Below are 20383 nucleotides of genomic sequence, written 5' to 3' on the forward strand. Positions count from 1 at the left end.
AAGAAGATGCAAAAGGCTGAGAGCAGGCACCAAGAGATTCGAAAGCAGCTTCTTCACGAGGGTGGCACGGCGGCACAGTGGTTAGCTAAATTGCCCCTTAATTGGAAAAATAATACTTTGGGACTCAAAATTTATTTTTTAAAAAACAGCTTCTTCCCTGTTATTACCAGATCCCTGAATGACCCTCTTATGGACTGAACTGATCTCTCCACGATCTCTTCTCTACTGAGTACCACTATGCTCCATCTGCTTCACCCGATGTCTATGTATTTACATTATGTATTTATCTTATTTCCTATGTTTTTCATGTGTGCAACAATCTGCCTGGACTGTACACAGAACAATACTTTTCACTATACCTCAGTACACGTGACAATAAATCTAAATCAAAGAAGGCGTCAATAAAATAAAGACTTGCGTTGATATAGTGCCTTCCACAATCACATGGCACCCCCCCAAAGCGCTTCACAGAAATGCAGGAATCACGGTGACCGATTTGAGCATAGCAAGCTACCACAGACAACAATGTTTGGATGATTTGTTGCAGTGATGTTGGGTTAAGGAACTAATATTGGGCAGCATGGCGGCGCAGTGGGTAGCACTGCTGCCTCAGGACGCTGAGGTCCCAGGTTCGATCCTGGCTCTGGGTCACTGTCCGTGTGGAGTTTGCACATTCTCCCCGTGTTTGCGTGGGTTTCACCCCCACAACCTAAAGGTGGGCAGAATAGGTGGACTGGCCACGCTAAATTGCCCCTTAATTGGTGAAAATGAATTGGGTACTCTAAATTTATATTCAAAAAAATATTGGCCAAGGTGGTGGGGAAAATTCCCTTGGTCTTCGGTTGTGGGAAGCTTTACATGTGCCTGAGTTTGCAGACGGGGCTTCATTTTAACACCTCACCCAAACAATGGCCCCTTCAACAGTGCAGCACTGGCAACATCAGCCAAGATTACGCAATTCACCTGGAATCGGGCCGAACTATCTCAACACATGGGAGAAATTTCAACCACAAATTAACTCCAATGCCACTTCTAGTTTCCTGGCCTGGACGCGCTCCTAATTGGAGTGGCTCATCAATGTGAGTTTCTGTGAATTGTCGCTGTTAGCAGCCTTATAAGGAGGCTGCAGAATTAAGCTGCCTCTTAGAGCCACAGTTGGCACCCACACAAGGTAAGGAACCGGCAAAATGATAATCAATTTAAGAAGCTCTGAAAAACAGACAAGCCACATCACTTTGTCTGATCAGACTGGCTGTCACAGGACGTGAACTGCAAAGTCTTGAATCAAACAAAGAGTTTTGCTTTATCCCGCCGGTGAGGTTCGATAAAATGCATCTCCAAAGTGGCTGCTTCAGGACATGCTCACTTATACATTATGAACAATATGTTCCAGCTGCAGCTTTTAAATAACAAGAGTTTTCTTTTTCAAACAACATGCAAGCTTTATGGGGGAGACTCTGGGGAAGGTAAAACTACACTTACAGATACTGTCAAACACAGAAACATAGGAGCAGGAGAAGGCCATTTGGCCTGCTCTGTCATTCGTCACGATCATGATCATCCATTTCGATAGCCTAATCCTGCTTTCTCCCCAGAGCCCTTGATCCCATTCGCCTCAAGTGCCACATGGAAGATATGTTAACCCGACTGACTCACAAACGAACAGGGGAACAAATGTGAAGTCACAAGCTGAGGGTTCTTTTTTTAATAGTTGTGACTTTTCCCTTCACTCCATCGTCCCGGAATGCGGTGTCTCACTTTGCAATTCAGCTCCCTCACTGTTTCAGTGATATCTTGGGCAAGGCTCACCCAGGATTACTGCATCTGGCGTGGAGGCCTTGTGGCGCAGGGGTAGTTTCACTACCTCTGGACCAGAAGCTCGAATCCAACGAACGTCAGGGCTTGTTGGCCACGGAAGGACTGTTGATAGCGCTCTTCAACGGGCTGATCATCAGCTCTGAATCCTCCCCCCCCCCCCCCCCCCAACCCCTAATCCCCAAAGGGTTAAAAAAGGCGTGGGTACGAAGGTGTACTTTGGGTGGCCTCCTGTTAAAGCAAGCACATGTCACCGGCAAAGAGAAAATCCTGAGGCAGAAACTCATCCAAAACTCAATGTCAGCGAAACGGGCACAGATTGGCCTTAACAGTCACCTACTGAAGCCTGTTAAAGCCTTCACCTCGAAGAACCAGCAAAGAAGAAGCAAGGTTGCCATGACAGCATAGACTATGACTGCTGGCAATCTACCCCCCCACCCCCCCCCCCCCCCCCCACCCCCCCAAAACCATCTACAACATGCACTTCCCTAAAGGTAAAGTCACCATCGTCCCAGGTGACCATAGGCTGCTTTCCTCTTGGAGGGGCAGAGCTGACCGGTGGTGATTTAACCTGAGGATTGTGGTAGGCTATATTAGGGGTGTCAGGTGGGATGTGCCTTATACTGTAGTATGAGTGGTAGAACCTGCCTGCTGGTTCCGCCCTGCAGGCGGAGCATAAGAGTCTGTGTTTCACCCACAGCAGTCATTCTGTACCAGAGCTGCTGGGGTAACTACTTGTTCATTAAAGCCTTCAATTGGACTACAATCTCGCTTCAGTAGTGATTGCGTGTGCATGAAGGGTCACCGCACCACAGGAGGGGGATAAGGTTGAGTAGGCAGGGCCTTCATGGATAACCTCAGCCGGTACCGGGATTGAACCCACGCCACTGGCCACGGTCTGCATCACGAACCAGCTGTCCTCACCAACAGAGCGAACAGGGTCATGTCGATAGTGCACTTCCCCAACCACAGGGTGCTAAACGAAACAGATACAGTTTGGGAATCCCTAATGCAAAATGTTTGGGGCTGAGTGTGTATAGGATTTTGGACATTTTTCGGATTACGGAATATACTGCACATGTGCATCGGTTATGTGCATGTGCATCGCCCGTTGGGAACTACACATCACCCGGGAGCCTTGCGGGATTTTCCACCCGTGACGTCACATTGGCACTCGAAAAAAGTGCAGATTTTGGAATTTTTCTGTTTTTGGAATTTCGGATAAGGGTTGCTCGACCTGCATCTCTCCTGCCATCAGCCCGAACCTTTCTAAATTGAACAGATCAGAAAAATACAGCGATAGCATCTCAAGTTAAAAAAAAACTTTTAATGTATAAATCATGGCTGTTTGTGAATAACACACACACAGAGACATGCACGTTGGAAGTGCTGCAACAGCTGTGCGATAGGGCAGGCTGGATGCTTGCAGTGCAGACTCTGGTCGATCAATCCCAGCCACGGGGAACAGCACTAGATTAGCTACAAAGATAAGCAAGTTTGAAACGAGAGCACAAATGGTGCAGATACTCAGCAGATCCAAAACAGAAAGAGCCGGATATTGTGGCCGGGCTCTCCAGGGGAATCAACCCAAGCTGCTTCTCTCGAACAACATCAAAATTAAGCAGATGATCCAGTCAGTATCAATCGCATTGCTGTTCTGTGGGAGCTCTCGCTGTGCAAACTGAGTGCTGCTGCTTCCTACAGCGACGACTGATGTGCCATCAATTGTAACAAAGACGAGTCGTGGAACAAAACTGTGGCTTTAATAAGCTAAACGAGAACCTGCTGGCAACTGAGCTCGAACTGGGGCAGGGCTTGAGGTCGGCCACCTTTATACAGAGCCGGTGGGGAGGAGCCACAGAGACAACAAACATTACATACAATACAGTAACAGTGGTTTACCACAATATATATAACACAGTAACAGTGGTTTACCACAACGACACTTCACAAGCATTTGATGGTCTGTCAAAGGCTTTGGGAAGTCCTGAGGTTGTGATAGGCGCCATATCAATGCAATGTCCTCATCAGGAGGGCAGAGGTTTAGAGGACACAGGTTTTAAAATGATTGGCCAAAAGTGCCAAAGGCCACACGAGGAATAACTGTTTTTTTTTGCGGAAGTGACTATAATCAGCAGTGTACTGTCTGAAAGGTTGATGGGAGACAGACTAAAGAAATGAAGGAAGACTTGCATTTATACAGTCATGGCCAATTCTGGCAATTAAATACTTGTTGAAGTGTAGTCACGGTTATAATGTAGTAGCTCACACAGCAAGATCCCAGAGAGAACATAGAGTCCCGACAGTGCAGAGGGAGGCCCTTCAGGCCATCGAGCCTGTGCCGACCCTCTGAAAGAGCAGCCCACTCCCCCACCCTATCCTTGCAACACCTACCTAACATGTACATCTTTGGATACTGTGGGGCAATTTAGCGTGGTCAATCCACCTAACCTGCACATCTTTGGACTGTGGGAGGAAACCGGAGCACCCGGAGGAAACCCACGCAGACAGGGGGAGAACGTGCAGACTCCGCACAGTCACCCGAAGCCGGAGTTGAACCCGGGTCCCTGGGCGCTGCGAGGCATCAGTGCCAACCACTGTGCCACCAAGCTTGTGTATGCCGTTGAATGGGGGATAAATCTTGACCATGACAATATCTTTTCTTTGAAATCGTACCATGGGATCTTTTGCAGCCACCCGAGCAGGTAGAGGGATTCTCGGCTTCACGGCTGCAACAATTCTACGATTCGATGACTGTTCCCCGATTCGATTCCTCCTCCTTCTCCCTCACAAGTAGATTAGGCTGCCTCGCAACGTGAGGTTTCAAATTTCAGCGGCAAGAGATAATTCAGTCTTGTGGGGCACAAACCATTGTCGTGATTTTGATTGGCGGTATTTACAGCACTCTTTGCAAAAAGACCAGGGCACTTAATGGGAGACGAAGGGAGCTGAGAGCTAAAGAAAATTTCCAATCAAGGGGCAATTTAGCGTGGCCAATCCACCTTCGCTGCACAGCTTTGGGTTGTGGGGATGAAACCCACGCAGACACGGGGAGAATGTGCAAACTCCACACGGAGAGTGACCCGGGACCAGGTTCGAACTTGGCTGCTCGGCACTGTGAGGCAGCCGTGCTAACCACTGCGCCACCGTGCCACCCTGGCTGGAGTAATAATAACAATAATCGCTTATTGTCACAAGTATGCTTCAATGAAGTTACTGTGAAAAGTCCCTAGTCACCACATTCCGGTGCCTGTTCGGGGAGGCTGGTACAGGAATTGAACCCGGGCTGCTGGCCGTGTTCTACATTACAAGCCAGCTGTTTAGCCCGCTATGCTAAACCAGAGGCAGAGAAGTGAAAGGCCATGGGAAGATTTGTAAACACGGATGGGGATACTACAGTTGAGGCAACAACTTATATTTAAGCAGCACCTTTAACATAGTGAAACATCCCAACACGTTTTCTTCACAGGAGCATTATAAAACAAAGTGTGGCCTCGTGTCACATGAGAGTAAGGTCAGATGACCAAATGCTTGTCAAAGGGGTAGTTGTTAAGGGGTGGCTGAAAGGGGGAAAGTGAAGTAGAAAAGCGGAGATATTTAGGGAGCGAATTCCAGAGCGTGGGACGACTTGCCAGTTTTTATACTCGATGCCCCGTCTAATGAAGGCAAGCATTCCGTAAGTCAAGACACGGTTTGGGCGGTCAGAAGTTTAGGGAGGAGGGCAGAATGTGTGAGAGCAGCCTGGAGAGCATCGGAACCGTGGGCAGCGCGTAGCATAGTGGTTAACACTATGGCTTCACAGCACCAGGGTCCCAGTTTCGATTCCTGGCTTGGGTCACTGTCTGTGCGGAGTCTGTACGTTCTCCCCTGTGTCTGCGTGGGTTTGCTCCAGTTTCCTCCGATGAGTCTCGAAAGACGTGCTTGTTGGGTGAATTGGACATTCTGAATTCTCCCTCTGTGTACCCGAACAGGCGCCGGAATGTGGCGACTAGGGGCTTTTCACAGTGACTTCACTGCAGTGTTAATGTAAGCCGACTTGTGACAATAAAGATTATTATTATAGTCGGTTCCAAAGGTAACAGGAGGCATGAATGAAGGGTTTCAACCCAGGCAGGCAGAAATGCAAGTGGAGATCAGTGAAGATGGGAAAGCAAGGGCCAGGGGAAGTGTGGCCTTGAACAACAAATAGGATGCAGGAGGCTGGGTTCTGGATGATGGCACTTATGCAAGGCAGAGGTTGGTCAAGCTTCGTGGCGAAGAAAGTGCGGCTAGCGATGGGCTGGCGACACAGGCAATGGCACAAAAGTGTATGTCGGAGGTCTGGGATGACACGATGGGTTGTGTTATTCCGAGTTGAGCTGAGGGTTGAACAGGGCACGGGTCACGTGTCTTCCCCTTCAGCTGGAGGGAGTAGCCAGGGATAAGCCCCCAAGGGCAGAGTTCCAGCAAATTATGAGTTAAAGAAAGATACATTCGAAGCCTTTTCTTTCAAAAGATACCATTGATTCCCTTTTGAAAGTAATGCCTTTCCAGATTTGCAATAAGCATGAGTAATGGTGTGGGACTTAATCAGGCAGCCTGTCTTAGGAAGGAGGAGTCTGACTAACAGCACCAGAGATGGTGACAAAATCAATCTTCATTACTGCAGTGAGCACAATGTCACCGGGCCATACGTTATTCCTTTATGAGGTAGACACAGGGTTATATAAACTTGTAAAAGAACAAGCACCCCCAGATGAATATAAAGCATCAGCTGCTTTGAAGGTAATACGGCAATTTCTCATGATTCATTTCAAGGTTTGTTTCTAAAGTCAATGAGTTAGAAAAGAAAATTGCATTTCTTCCCCTGCAACTCGCCCCCCCCCCCCCCCCCAACCCCTCTCCCCGAAGAGTAAATTGACTTCTATTTGAAATATAATCAACTGGGCCATTAGTCACCAGCATCATTAAGCAATGTGAAAAATGTGCCCTTTCTATGACTGCTCAAACTGGGAAAGGGATGTGGTGAGGCGCGCAAAGTAGGAGGTGGAAAATGGCCAATTCTATCGACAATGGGCCAGATGTTTCTATAGTAAAAACGTCGAGGATCTCGATGCACACAGATATCACTGGGTAGAGCACCTTTTGGCATCCGCACACGCACAGTTGAACATGGAAACCGGCATTTGTTCTTCCACAGGATGTGTGCTGTTGCAATCTCATGGAACCTTCACAAAAGTCACGGAGTGAACGCAAGCTAATCACCTTTATTACCACGTGGAAGACCAGTTAGAGGTTTGAACTATGTTCAATCAGGCATATGCGGGTTTTTAACGGCGTAGTAACTCGATTACTGAAAAATCTCTCTGACCCTGAAAAATTGATTTTACATGTGTGGAGCATCATTTCCTCAGAAGAAAATAACAAAGTTACAGATGTAAGAAAAATAAATGTTTTAAAAGTTATACATTTCTCCCTTAATCCCACAGGCACATCCTAATTTCAGTTTTGTGGTCTGTGCAATGATTTCAGTGTCATTTATATTTTCTACCTTTTACTTCCTGCGTGGATCTCTGTGGGGATTCTTCAGTATAATTGGTTGGCCGGCCTGCCTGCCACCTGCCCTGTTTACAGGCACCACAGATCCCCTGGGGCGGCACAGTGGCTAGCACTGCTGCCTGACGGCGCTGAGGTCCCGGGTTCGATCCCAGCCCCGGGTCACTGTCCGTGTGAAGTTTGCACATTTACCCATGTCTGCGTGGCTTTCACCCCCACAACCCAAAGATGTGGGGCAGCACGGTAGCATGGTGGTTAGCATAAATGCTTCACAGCTCCAGGGTCCCAGGTTCGAATCCCGGCTGGGTCACTGTCTGTGTGGAGTCTGCACGTCCTCCCCGTGTGCGCGTGGGTTTCCTCCGGGTGCTCCGGTTTCCTCCCACAGTCCAAAGATGTGCGGGTTAGGTGGATTGGCCATGCTAAATTGCCCGTAGTGTCCTAAAAAGTAAGGTTAAGGGGGGGTTGTTGGGTTACGGGTATAGGGTGGATACGTGGGTTTGAGTAGGGTGATCATTGCTCGGCACAACATCGAGGGCCGAAGGGCCTGTTCTGTGCTGTACTGTTCTATGTTCTATGTTCTATGTGCACGGTAGATGGATTGGCCACGATAAATTGTCCCAAAAAATTGGTTACTCTAAATTTGTAAAAAAAACACAGATCCTCTGTGGAGGGTGCTGAATTCGAACAGAATCAGGAAGGTGAGAGCCCGCGTTTCAGAGCTCGCTAATATAAAAGTGGGCATCTTTCTTCAGGGTCAGTGACCATTTACCATTGACTGTAAAATCCAGGCTGATACATGTACACACACAGGTCGGCAGAAACCTTCTTGAAAAGTCAAATCCCTTTTGCCTGTATGCTGCCCTCAAACGGTACCAACATAATTGGTGTGGTGTTGCACAAGGTATTCTCTGGTGTTTCAGCCCTTCGCCTCCTAACCTAAACCTGTCAGAATGCCCATGTACATCATTGTATGAAATATTAAAATAGGCATATGTAATCCAAGTAAATATTTTCCATATTGCAAGCAGATCCAATCAACCAGTGGTGCAGGTACAGAATTGTAGAAGGTGCCAGTTTGGCACATCTGAGAATCGTACGGCGCAAAAGGAGGCCATTCAACTCGGCCAAGACAGATGACCTGGCCGGCCAATGCAGGGCAGGTCTCACCAGCACAGCCGCGGTGGGCCAAACGGTCCCTTTCTGTTCCGTAAACCGTCTCGGATTCTATGGTCATTGCCACATTCTGCTTGTGGGAGTTTGCGGGGTGCAACTTGGCTGCTGTGTTCCCACATTACAACATCGACTCTACTTCATCGGCTGAGATTCCCCCCCCCCCCCCCCAACACAACCCCACCGTGGTTTTCCGATGACCAGAGGTGGCTCACCGTGGCCGGCGGCGGGATAGTCCAGTCCCACCGCTGACTATGGCGTTGTGTGTGGCTTGCCCAGACCACCGTCGGGGAACCCACCATGGGAGGGGGGGGCAGGTCGTCTTGCCGGAATCGGAGGATCCTGCCCATTGCCTTTGGGTTGCGGGAGGCACTCTCTCACTGCCAGCCTTTATTTTTCGAGTGATGGATTCAGACTACGGAACCAGCCAGTGTCTTCGAATAGTTAGATTGAAAATCGGAGGTTGGAGGCACACATTTCAATAACTGCTTCACCCAGCATATTGAGCACTTGGGTCCATCTTCCAGATAATATATTCTGTTTCCAAAAAGGTCAGGCCTGTTCAATGATGTGGGTAAAATCTAAATCTAAATGTCATCGCAGTCCCAGGTGACCATAGGCTGCTTTCGCCTTTGAGGAGGGAGGGGGGGGGCTGACTGGTGGTGATTTAACTGAGGGCCACCACATCTCAGGCGAGGGGCAAGGTTGAGAAGGCGGGGCCTTCGCAAAAACCTCGTCCGCCGCGGGGATTGAACCCGCGCTGTTGGCGTCGCTCCGCGTCACAAACCAGTCCTCCAGCCGACTGGGCATCAGGGTAAGGGGTTGGGTGGTTCTAAAAGAAGAAGCAAATCATTAACACCGAAAGCATACCCAGATGAAATGTTAAAACACAGGCAATTCAGCCCCTGATATATGGAGACTTCTGTGCCAAAAGTCGTTGTGGGCCCTTTGGGCCTAATGCCTCCCGTCCATTGAGCAATAAACTTCTGGTTCAATAATTGAAAACATCAACCATTAATAATGAGACGACGAAAGGTCACAGCAGAAGGAGCGGGCAGGATAGCCTCGTAGCTTTTAATTTCCTGGAGCAGAATCTCTTTGCAATAACAGTTGTTATTTTAAATAGTCTTGGCAATTTGCTGAGGAGGTTGGGGAACAATATGTTGGAATATTATTTGACAATAACAATTTCTAATCTAGCTCATTTGTAAAGTTTTATCAAATACAAATCTTGGTTTCAAGTTTTGACATTCAACCAAATGAGAAACGACACAGCAGAATATAAATGTACATTCTCTGGGGGCGCGTTTCAGGAAAGATTGCACAAGAGATTGAGTGTGGAGGGGGGGAGAGAGGAAGAGAAGAGAATCACTTTTGTGAAATTTCTCTTAATATTGTGTGCATATTCAATCCCAAGGCGAGCACAATTTTTTGCTTTGATGGGATCTGACAAGGCCAGCATTTGTTATCCAACCCTAATTGCCCTTGAGCTGAGTGTGCAGTTAAAAGTCAACCGCATTGCTGCGGTTCTGGAGTCATGTCGCAATGGAAGGGTGCTTTTCTGATTGGAGGGCTGTGACTAGTGGTGTTCCGCAGGCAGCAGTGCTGGGCCCTTTGCTGTTCGTAGTATATATAAATGATTTGGAGGAAAATGTAACTGGTCTGATTAGTAAGTTTGCGGACGACTCAAAGGTTGGTGGAATGGGGGATAGTGATGAGGACTGTCAGAGGCTACAGCAGGATTTTGATCGTTTGGAGACTTGGCGAGATGCCAGATGGAGTTTAATCCGGATAAATGTGAGGTAATGCATTTTGGAAGGTCTAATACAGGTAGGGAATATACAGTGAATGGTAGATCCCTCAAGAGTATTGACAGTCAGAGAGATCTTGGTGTACAGGTCCACAGGTCACTGAAAGGGACAACACAGGTGGAGAAGGGAGTCAAGAAGGCATACGGCATGCTTGCCTTCATTGGCCGGGGCATTGAGTATAAAAATTGGCAAGTTATGTTGCAGCTGTATAGAACCTTAGTTTGGCCACACTTGGAGTATAGTGTTCAATTCTGGTCGCCACACTACCAGAAGGATGTGGAGGCTTTAGAGAGGGTGCAGAAGAGATTTACCAGGATGTTGCCTGGTATGGAGGGCATTAGCTATGAGGAGAGGTTGAATACACTTGGTTTGTTCTCACTGGAACGAAGGACATTGAGGGGCGACCTGATAGAGTTCTACAAAATTATGAGGGTAGAGGGGTCAATTACTAGGGGGCATAGGTTTAAGGTGCGAGGGGTAAGGTTTAGAGGAGATGTACGAGGTAAGGTTTTTACACAGAGGGTAGTGGGTGCCTGGAACTCGCTGCTAGAGGAGGTGGTGGAAGTAGGGACGTTAGTGACGTTTAAGGGGCATCTTGACAAATACATGAATGGGATGGGAATAGAGGGATACAGACCCCGGAAGTGTGGAAGATTTTAGTTTAGATGGGCAGCATGGTCGGTGCAGGCTTGGAGGGCCGAAGGGCCTGTTCCTGTGCTGTACGTTTCTTTGTTCTTTGTTTTTTGTTCTTTTGTTCACGTGGAGGCCAGGCAGTTAAAAATGGCAAAATACTTTCCCCAAAGGACATTGAAGAACCAGATGGGCTTTTAATAATAATAATAATAATCTTTATTATCACACGTAGGCTTACATTTACATTGCAATGAAGTTACTGTGAAAAGCCCCGAGTCGCCACACTCTGGCGACTGTTCGGGTACACAGAGGGAGAATCCAGAATGTCCAATTCACCTAACCGCCAGCAGTCATTGTGCGAGATGGAGTGAGAGTCAGGAGGCCACTCCCAGCTAGGCGGAGACAGGAAGTCAGCAGGAAGGGAAGAGGTAGGGTTGCCAATGGCGGCTGAATGCATTCCCTGAGAACTCGTCATACCCAGTCACCCACCATTGGTCAGCCAACACTGCGGCACAATGGCTAGCACTGCTGCCTCACCGCACCAGGGACCCGGGTTCAATTCCGGCCTTGGGTGACTGTCCGTGTGGAGTTTGCACTTCCTCCCCGTGTCTGCATGGGTTTCCTTCGGGTGCTCTGGTTTCCTCCCACTGTCCAAAGATGTGCGGGTTAGGTGGATTGGCTCTTTAGTGTCCTGGGATGTGCAGGTTAGATGGGGTTACTGGGATAGGGTGAGGGGAATGGGCATCACTTTCAGAGCGACGGTGCGGACGTGAAGGGCCAAATGTCCACCTTTTGCTCGGTAGGAATTCTACGGCTCTAACACAGCCATCTTCATGCGCACTGCCTCCCCTTCCCATGCCAACTGGGGAACAAACGTCCTAATCCAGTTTGATCCAATATTTTCCACACATGTGGCGGTCCATGTGTTTTTTATCAATGATTTGAAAAACCCTTGGAAGCTCATGTTATCAGCGAATGCACCGAGAAGAGTGATAGCAGTGCTCAGGATGGAATGATATGTGGCACACTGATGTTTCAGCTGGTGAGAGATATTAATCGGGTAGACATTAGGACCCTGTAGCAGTCCATCCAACCAAGGATGTGGTTCCAGACTGACTGTCACAATTCGTGACCACATTAACAGTAAGTAGCAAATCCTGCAGGAAAAACAACCGATAACATTAAAAGAAACTGCAGCCTCGCTCCATTAAAGGGTGTGATAAAGAGATAAAGGAGGCAAAAGCATGGTGAAATAATTTAGTTTCTCCGCCTCAACTGGATGCGGTGTAATTGCTGCCGCCAAAAATATTCTTTGACAGAGCTGCTGGTTCAGTGCAGTGCACTATGTGATGATATGTGAACTATCATCTGTATATCTAACATAATAACCAAATTGTGTATGAGCATTAGTGTCGGCACGTATAGATTACAATTCTAGCATCCGACCACCGGTGGCGTGGCGACAGGAGAACGTTACTGGAACACAGACACATGTGAGGCAGAACGTGGATAGCAGGTATAGTGTCCAGTCCCATATCGAGTAGCTCCTTAGTCAATAGTAATTAATACTAGTTAATCATAGTTATTTGTTTTTAGCCGTAGTATCCAACTGTAATCATAGTAGACATCATAGAAACCCTTTAGTGTTTTGGTTAGCTAATAAACAGTTTTGTTCATTTACAGAGCCATATGCTCTCTGATCACTTCAACTGTAAAGACATTGCCACCCGTGCACACAGAGAGCATTACACACTATTGCTCTCTTGTAGTACTGCATACATCTTGTATCATGTGGCAAATATAGTAATCAACTTGCTACCCGTTTGGCCAGCACTCAAAAACATTGGCCTAATTGCGGAAGACAGAAGCCTTGGGCCTTTTCAAAAGACAATCAGACGGCCTGATGAGAGAGTTAATGTACTGCAGGGAATGAACATCAAAGTGTCAAATGAGTTTTTATTTCTAAATCACTGACTTTCCCTGCATTAAATGTGCACTGTGTGGAAACACTGAAATTGCTGCAGTAAAGGACTCCTTCAATGAATAATGTGATTTGTCAGCCAGAAAAGGTGGGGGGGGGGGGGGGGGGGGGGGGTCAGGTCTGGCCAGAACTAAATTAACTCTCGCTCCTAGATAAGAAGAGTTTTAAAAGTAAAATCAGCCCCGGTTCCTGTTCCTAACCTTCACCCAGTGGCCCCTCCTGAATGGGGCACGTGTGGTCAATGCTGGGCATAACAATACAAGGATTTGGGGCAAGAGTGGGCCATTCAGCCCCTCCATCATTCAATACGCCAGTCCAACGATGTGCTGGTTAGGTGGATTGGCCATGCTAAATTGCCCCTTCGTGTCCAGAGATGTGCAGGTTAGGTGGGTTACAAGGACGGGGTGGGGTGGACGGGGGAGCGAACATGGATAGGGTGCTCTTTCGAAGGGTCGGTGAAGATTCGATGGGCCGAATGACCTTCTTCTGCGCCGTAAGGATTCCACTATTCTTCTAGGAATACGATCATGGCTGATCAGATTGTGACCTCAAATCCACTTTCCCGTCTGTCTCCCTTTACCCTTGTTCCCTTGTCAATCGAAAATCTGTTTTATAAGCTGTGCTCCTCAGTTTGAGATTCTTCCAGAAGGCGGGAACGTCCTCTCAGCATCTACCTGTTATGTTCTTGTGCTCCCGAAAGAGCGTCTAGTTCTAGGCTAGTTAAAACGTTATTGTTGAACAATTGTGTGGGTTAGATAACCATAAGAATATTATCAAAAATGACTAACTGTAATAAATTAACTACGAGCTACTACAAATTGTGACTATCCACTATGAGGACCCTCTCCCAACTCCTTGAGGTAACGGTGTCACATGATTGTTCTCTACTGCCACCTGCTGGTTGGAGGCCTTGCATATCACAATATACATGATTGCTTATACATGCATAGCATGTGCTCGCTTCGGCAGCACATATACTAAAATTGGAACGATACAGAGAAGATTAGCATGGCCCCTGCGCAAGGAAGACACGCAAATTCGTGAAGCGTTCCATATTTTTTTTTTAATTAAAAAAAAATACATGCATATCATCACATTATCCTGTCACGCCTCCTCAAAATATTCCATGTTTCAATGAGATCACCTCTCATTCTTTCAAACTTGAATGAATTCAGGCCAAAACCTGCACAAACTTTCCTCGCAAGGTGAACCCCCCCCCCCCCTCCATCCCAGGAATCAGCTGGGTGAACCTTCTCTGAACGATTCGAGGCTTGATGATCCAATCCTCTGACCAAATATTCCATCGTAACCCAGTATCCCGGCTGCTAGGGTGACATAGCCAGAGGGCGAGGAGCATCAGGGATCATTTATTTTTCAACCCCCCAAAAAAGCAGCAATTAGTACTTCACGCGATAATTCCGCGTGGGACATGGGTAGACAAAGAGCCGGAAGGGAGAGAGAATTGGCGGGAGGTGATTGAAGGTGTGATTGATGGGGACAGGAGGCTTTCAAAAAAAAAAAAATGTGGGAGAGAGCCAAGGAAGAGATTCCTCGAGTGTAGGTGATGTTCGCGAAAAGGCTCCACTGCATCTGGTGGGACATGGGGTACAATAAAGAAGGCAGCACAGAGTGGAAGAACAGGAGCTGGACTCTGGGATGCAGGATGGACTGGGGCATCATATAAAATTTATGAACAGGGGTTTTCAAATTAGTCCATGTGGGTGGTTCAGTTCACCAGTTTGGGGCAGCAGGGGTAGCATGGTGGTTAGCATAAATGCTTCACAGCTCCAGGGTCCCAGGTTCGATTCCCAGCTGGGTCACTGTCTGTGTGGAGTCTGCACATCCTCCCACTGTGTGCGTGGGTTTCCTCCGGGTGCTCCGGTTTCCTCCCACAGTCCAAAGATGTGCGGGTTAGGTGGATTGGCCAGGCTAAATTGCCCGTAGTGTCCTACAAAAAGTAAGGTTAAGGGGGGGTTGTTGGGTTACGGGTATAGGGTGGATACGTGGGTTTGAGTAGGGTGATCATGGCTCGGCACAACATTGAGGGCTGAAGGGCCTGTTCTGTGCTGTACTGTTCTATGTTCTATGTTCTACCACTGGAGAATCATGCACTGGTTCTGGCCAAGTCTTTTCTCATCCTCTTAGTAAAAGCTCTATTTCAACTGTACCCTGACCAGTCCCCCACCTCGCATACAGCTTAAACCATCCAAAACTCTACACTCCACACCTGTGTATCTGACCGGCTCAGAATGCCACAACGCCTCGATTTACAAATTCTCAAATCCGCCCCCCTGGCCTCATTCCATTCCTCCCCATCTCTGTAATCTTCTCCAGCTCAACAGTTTTACTCACTCCCCCACTGATGACGGTGTCTTCAGCTGCTGGGGTCCTACGTTCGTGAATTTCCTCCCTAAATCTCTCACCCCCCCCCCCCCCCCCTCCCCCCCCCCCCCCCCCCCCCCCCCCCCCCCCCCCCCACTGCCCTAATATGCCCTTCTGTGGCATCGTGTCAATTTTCATTTGATAATGCCGCTGTCAAACCGCCTGGGGCGTTTCACTGCTTGAAAGGCGACGCCATACAGAACTGTAGAGTGGTTACAACACAGAAGGAGGCCATTCAGGGCATCATGTCTGTGCTGGCTTCCTGCAAGAGAAACGCTGCGAGTCGCACTCCCCTGCAGTTTCACCAGAGCCTTGCAAGTTTTTTTCTAATCAGGTGATGACGCAGTAGGGGAGATGGTGGTGTAGTGGTAATGTCATAGAATCATAGAATCCCTACAGTGCAGGAGGAGGCCATTCGGCCCATCAAGTCTGCACCGACCCTCTGAAGGAACACCCTACCTAGGCCCAATCCCCCGCCCTATTTCCATAAACCCATCTAACCTGCACATCTTTGGACTGTGGGAGGAAACCGGAGCACCCGGAGGAAACTCACGCAGACAGTGATCCAAGGCTGGCGAGCCAGCCACTTAGTTCAAGGGCAATGAAGGCTAGCCCAACCAGCAACACCCACATCCAGGAAAGAATAAATAAAGCTTCCCTCTCGAAAGCCTCGATAAGACCTGCCTCCAACACAGTCTCGTGCAATATATTCCAGATGCTAACCACTCACTGTATCAAAGGTTTTGACAATCACCCTCTGTCAGTCCCCTTTGGTTCTTGATCGTTCCAACAACAGGAACAGTTTCTCCGTGTCCAACCTGCCCAGACTCCTCATGGTCCTGAACACCTCAGTGAAATATCCTCTCAACCTTCTTTATTTTAAGGAGAACAGCCCCTGTTCCACGAATCTAGCACCCCTCAACCCCGGCCACCACCCCCTTCCCCTTCCCCGCCTCACCTCCGCAACTGAAATCCATTCTCCCTGGAAACATGTAAATACAAGTTATTGTTGTTGAGGTGAGTGGGGACCTGGTGATAGCGATGCTCGACTTGGCTGTGTCTGCGTGTGTTTCCTCCGGGTGCTCCGGCTGCCTCCCACAGTCCAAAGACGTGCAGATTAGGTGGATTGGCCATGACAAGTGAGATCACTGGGGTAGGGTGAGGGAATGGATCCAGGTCGAGGTAGGGTGCTTTTTCAGAGGGTCGGCGCAGACCCGATGGGCTGAATGGCCTCCTTCTGCGCTGTCGGGATTCCATGGTTACCCGAGGCACTGGGCAACAAAGACGGGGAGCTCCCGAATGACCGAACGCAGGCTTGTTGTTGCACCCTTGGTTCTGATCCAGAAACTTTATTCTTCCATCAACGTTAGACTCCATTTCAGAAGTGATCCCCTGAGGGGAACTTTACTGAATTGGGTAAGCTTTTTATAAAGCTGGCGCAGAGCCCTGAATACCAAACATAGCCCACTCAACTGGGCTATCAATTTCCAAATGTGTTATGTTAAAGATTGAGCGAGCAGATTAAGAGAAGCAGAGGCACAGATCCTCAATTCACACCCGTTCGCAGTCTGACCAAACCGAAGAAATAAAGGATGTCTCAACAAAACCATTCGCCGAAATTTTAAGGAATTGGTCGGAGATCAAATTGTTCCGAAAATAGGTGGTCAATCAATCACCAGAATCCTGTGCTGTTCAGTCAGGAAGTAAAGAGCTGTACTTTAGGCAAATGTTGACTTTGGCTTTCTGTGACTGGCTGTATAAAAGGGCCAGGGATCACTATCCTTGTTTCCCTTCAAGCACTAACGCTGCCCAACTCGCCCCCAGCAGCTACAACAAAACACAATTAACGCACGCACCATCGATTTGCCAAGGTTCTGTCGCCTGATGCTCGGTTCATCAGGAAGAAAGGGTTCTTTGCTCATTTCAGAGTGACCTGTATTTGTCTGACAAATACCTCAGGTGTCGCATTGCCAGAGACATTTCTACAACTGGCTTCCTCTCATGTTTTACTGCAGCGTTAAAAAAAAGCATAGAGCGGTATTCTCCCCCCCCCCCCACCCCTCGCCGGGTGGGAGAATTGCCGGGGCGCGGCCGCACGCGATTCTCCCACCCCCCCCGAAACCAGCGCCGCGTGAATTGCGCCGGGCCGCTCGGAGAATCGCAGCAAACGGCGATTGTCCGGCCTGGATGGGCCGAACGGCCAGCGTAAGAAATGACAGTCCTGCCGGCGCCGTCCACACCAGGTCGCTGCCGGCGGGAACTCTGTGGGAACGCTGGGGGGGCGGCCTGTGGGGCGGGGGGGGAGGGGGGTTCCTTCACCGGGGGGGGGGGGGGGGCCTACGATGGGATCTGGCCCGTGATTGGGGCCGACCGATCGGCGGGCCGGCCTCTCCCCCCCCCCGGGCCTACTTCCTTCCGTGGCCAGTCCCAGAACCCCAGCGCTATGTTGGTGAGGGGCCGGCGTGCGTAAGAAGTACCCCGGGCATGCGCAGGATGGCGCGGCCCAACTGCGCATGCGCAGGAATGAGCTGCCCCAACTGCACATGCGCGGGTTGGCACGGCGAAGGAGGCTGGAGTGGCATGAACCGCTCCAGCGCCGTGCTGGCCCCCTGTTGCATCAACTTACTGGGAGATGCCACTCTTTTTCTCACCCCCCCCCCCCCCCCCCCCCCCATTGTTGCCTCCTGCGCTGGGGCAGCAATGTTGGACTCTGCCTCACATAGAAACATGGAAAATAGGAACTGGAGTAGGCCCTTTGGGCCTGTTCCACCATTCAACATGATCATGGGTGATCCTCTGTGTGGTGAGCACTGCTGCCTCACGGCGCCAGGGACCCGGGTTCAATTCCAGCTTCGGGTGACTGCCTGTGTGGAGTTTGCACTTTCTCCCCGTGTCTGTGTGGGTTTCCTCCGGGTGCTCCGGTTTCCTCCCACATAGTCCAAAGATGTGCAGGTTAGATGGATTGGCCATGCTAAATTGCCCCTTAGCGTCCAAAGGTTAGGTTGGGTTACGGGGATGGGGTGGAGGCGTGGCCTTAAGTAGGGTGCTCTTACCAAGGGCCGGTGCAGACTCGATGGGCCGAATGGCCTCCTTCTGCACTGTAAATTCTATGATTCTATGAACACCAAACTCCGGCGCTCTCCCCATGCACTCTGACAGATTTGAAATCAAGAAATCTATTACCCTCTAAAATATTTTCAGACATTTGGCCTCCCCACCCTTCTGCATAGAGAATTCCACAGGCTCACCACCCTCTGAATGAAGAAATGTCTCCTCACCTCAGACCTCAATGGCCTACCCCGTATCCTAAGACTGTGACCCCCTGTTGCAGACCCTCCCCCTCCCCCAATCCAGAGGAAGCGACATCCCTGCATCCAGTCTGTTCTGCCGTGTCAGAATTTTATACGTTTCAATTAGATCCTCTCGCATTCTTCCAAACTCCAGTGAATAGGGTCGACTCAAGCTCTCCTCATACAGCAATCCTGCCACTCCTGGACTAAGTCTGATCAACATTCATTGCACTCCGTCTCTGGAAAATGGTTTTGCAACAATGGGAACTGAATTATAAACTTGCAAAAGGAACATCTGGGGTGGGCGTTGCTATGGGGAAAGAGCAGAGGGTACCGGGGCTGACTGGATCAAAGAGCTGGTACAGACATGTTGAATCTCCTTCTGCGCCGCCCTAGTCCACAATTCCATTCTCGGATTCATCATCTGTGACCCCCACAGCTTAATCTCTCTCGAAGGAAGGAGTATCAAAACGAAAGCTGAACTCCAGAAAGACATTGAGTGGAAGTCATCCCAGACCGTTCTGTCCGTTTAGCTACAGAATATTGTATCTAATAAAAGGTCACTTGTGTTAAAGTTACAAACGTGTGACTGCAGTTCATTGGAATCAACCAATGACCTTGGGTATTTTAAATAAAATCTTAATTCACCTGTGCCGCGAATCCGGGTCAATTGGGCTGGAATTGACCGCGCGCTGGCCAAGACATGCAGCTGGTTCCAAATACTGGGACCCAGGAGCTCGGGGAGCCCGGGCTTGGCCTATTAAACGGAGGTCCTGTCATCCACGGCGAGCAGCCAGAACTCAGGACCTGACAGGGCAGCTTTCGAAAAATGAAATACCGGAACTTTCAGCCTGAGAATTCCGCTGATTGCTGCGCTGCTGCTGGGGAGGTTGTTGGGGTTGTGGAGTTTAGGAAGTGGGGAGAGGTGTGTTGAGGTTGGGGGCTGTTGTGGGGGAGAGAGGGGGTTGAGGGCTGGAGGGGCTGTGATGGTCTCAAGTTCCTTAACCCAGAGTCTAAACTTCATGAAAGGACCTTGACACGCAGTACATATACACCTCGGCAGACTCTAGAAGGGTTTACTAACAGGCATTTCTATTCAGTACCGTTCAGTACAAACGCGGTTTCCAGTTGCCCAAAAACCAATGAGCTAGTTCCACGCAAAGCAGTGGCTGAATTCAGAGCTTTCCTATTTGGTTACACTACATACAATGTTTGACGTTGGGAGATGAAGGATTCCCTTTTTAACCATTGTGTTGGAGGAAGGTGGAAAGGGAAGAGGTACAGTATCCTATTAAACTCTTTAAAGACTAAAAAAACAACAAAGGGTGATCTTAAAATACTGTTTCAACTGGACAGCACTGCCGGTATCCAAATCCCCAAATCTGCGCCTTCACTGTGTATAAAGATAGAAATGTACTTTGTTGCTCGGAGGTTATAAAGATGTGATGGATGTACCATCTCACTACAGTCGGTCCTGTCTTTCAATCTTCTCCAGGCAACTAGGTCGTCTCTAGTTCCTTCTCTCCAGCTCCTGCTCCCTCACTTCATTTTGTCTCTGTGCAGTGACACGGAACAGCCAATGTACATTAAAATCAAATTTCTCCTTCCCTGGGGAGCAGCCACCTTATATATTTTTCAGGCCTGTCTGCAGCAGTGTATAAATGTCTGTCTGTGCGAGATTCGGTCGGTGGGATAAGGCAGTATGCTCGTACGTGTGCATGTGTGTGTATACATGTGTGTGTGTATGCATGTGTGTGCATATGTGT

General features: G+C 49.0%; 1 protein-coding gene and 1 non-coding gene across 2 annotated transcripts in view; one reads left to right on the plus strand and one right to left on the minus strand.

Moving 5' to 3' along the window:
- nxn (nucleoredoxin) overlaps positions 1-20383 on the minus strand; it is a 245493-nt gene that overhangs the window by 142628 nt on the left and 82482 nt on the right. The gene's annotated exons all lie outside the window — the stretch shown is intronic.
- LOC119975288 lies at positions 13899-14005 on the plus strand. The gene has a single exon (XR_005462706.1). It is a non-coding gene; the product is annotated as a U6 spliceosomal RNA (small nuclear RNA).

Source organism: Scyliorhinus canicula, chromosome 12, assembly GCF_902713615.1.
Source record: "Scyliorhinus canicula chromosome 12, sScyCan1.1, whole genome shotgun sequence".
Taxonomy (NCBI): domain Eukaryota; kingdom Metazoa; phylum Chordata; class Chondrichthyes; order Carcharhiniformes; family Scyliorhinidae; genus Scyliorhinus; species Scyliorhinus canicula.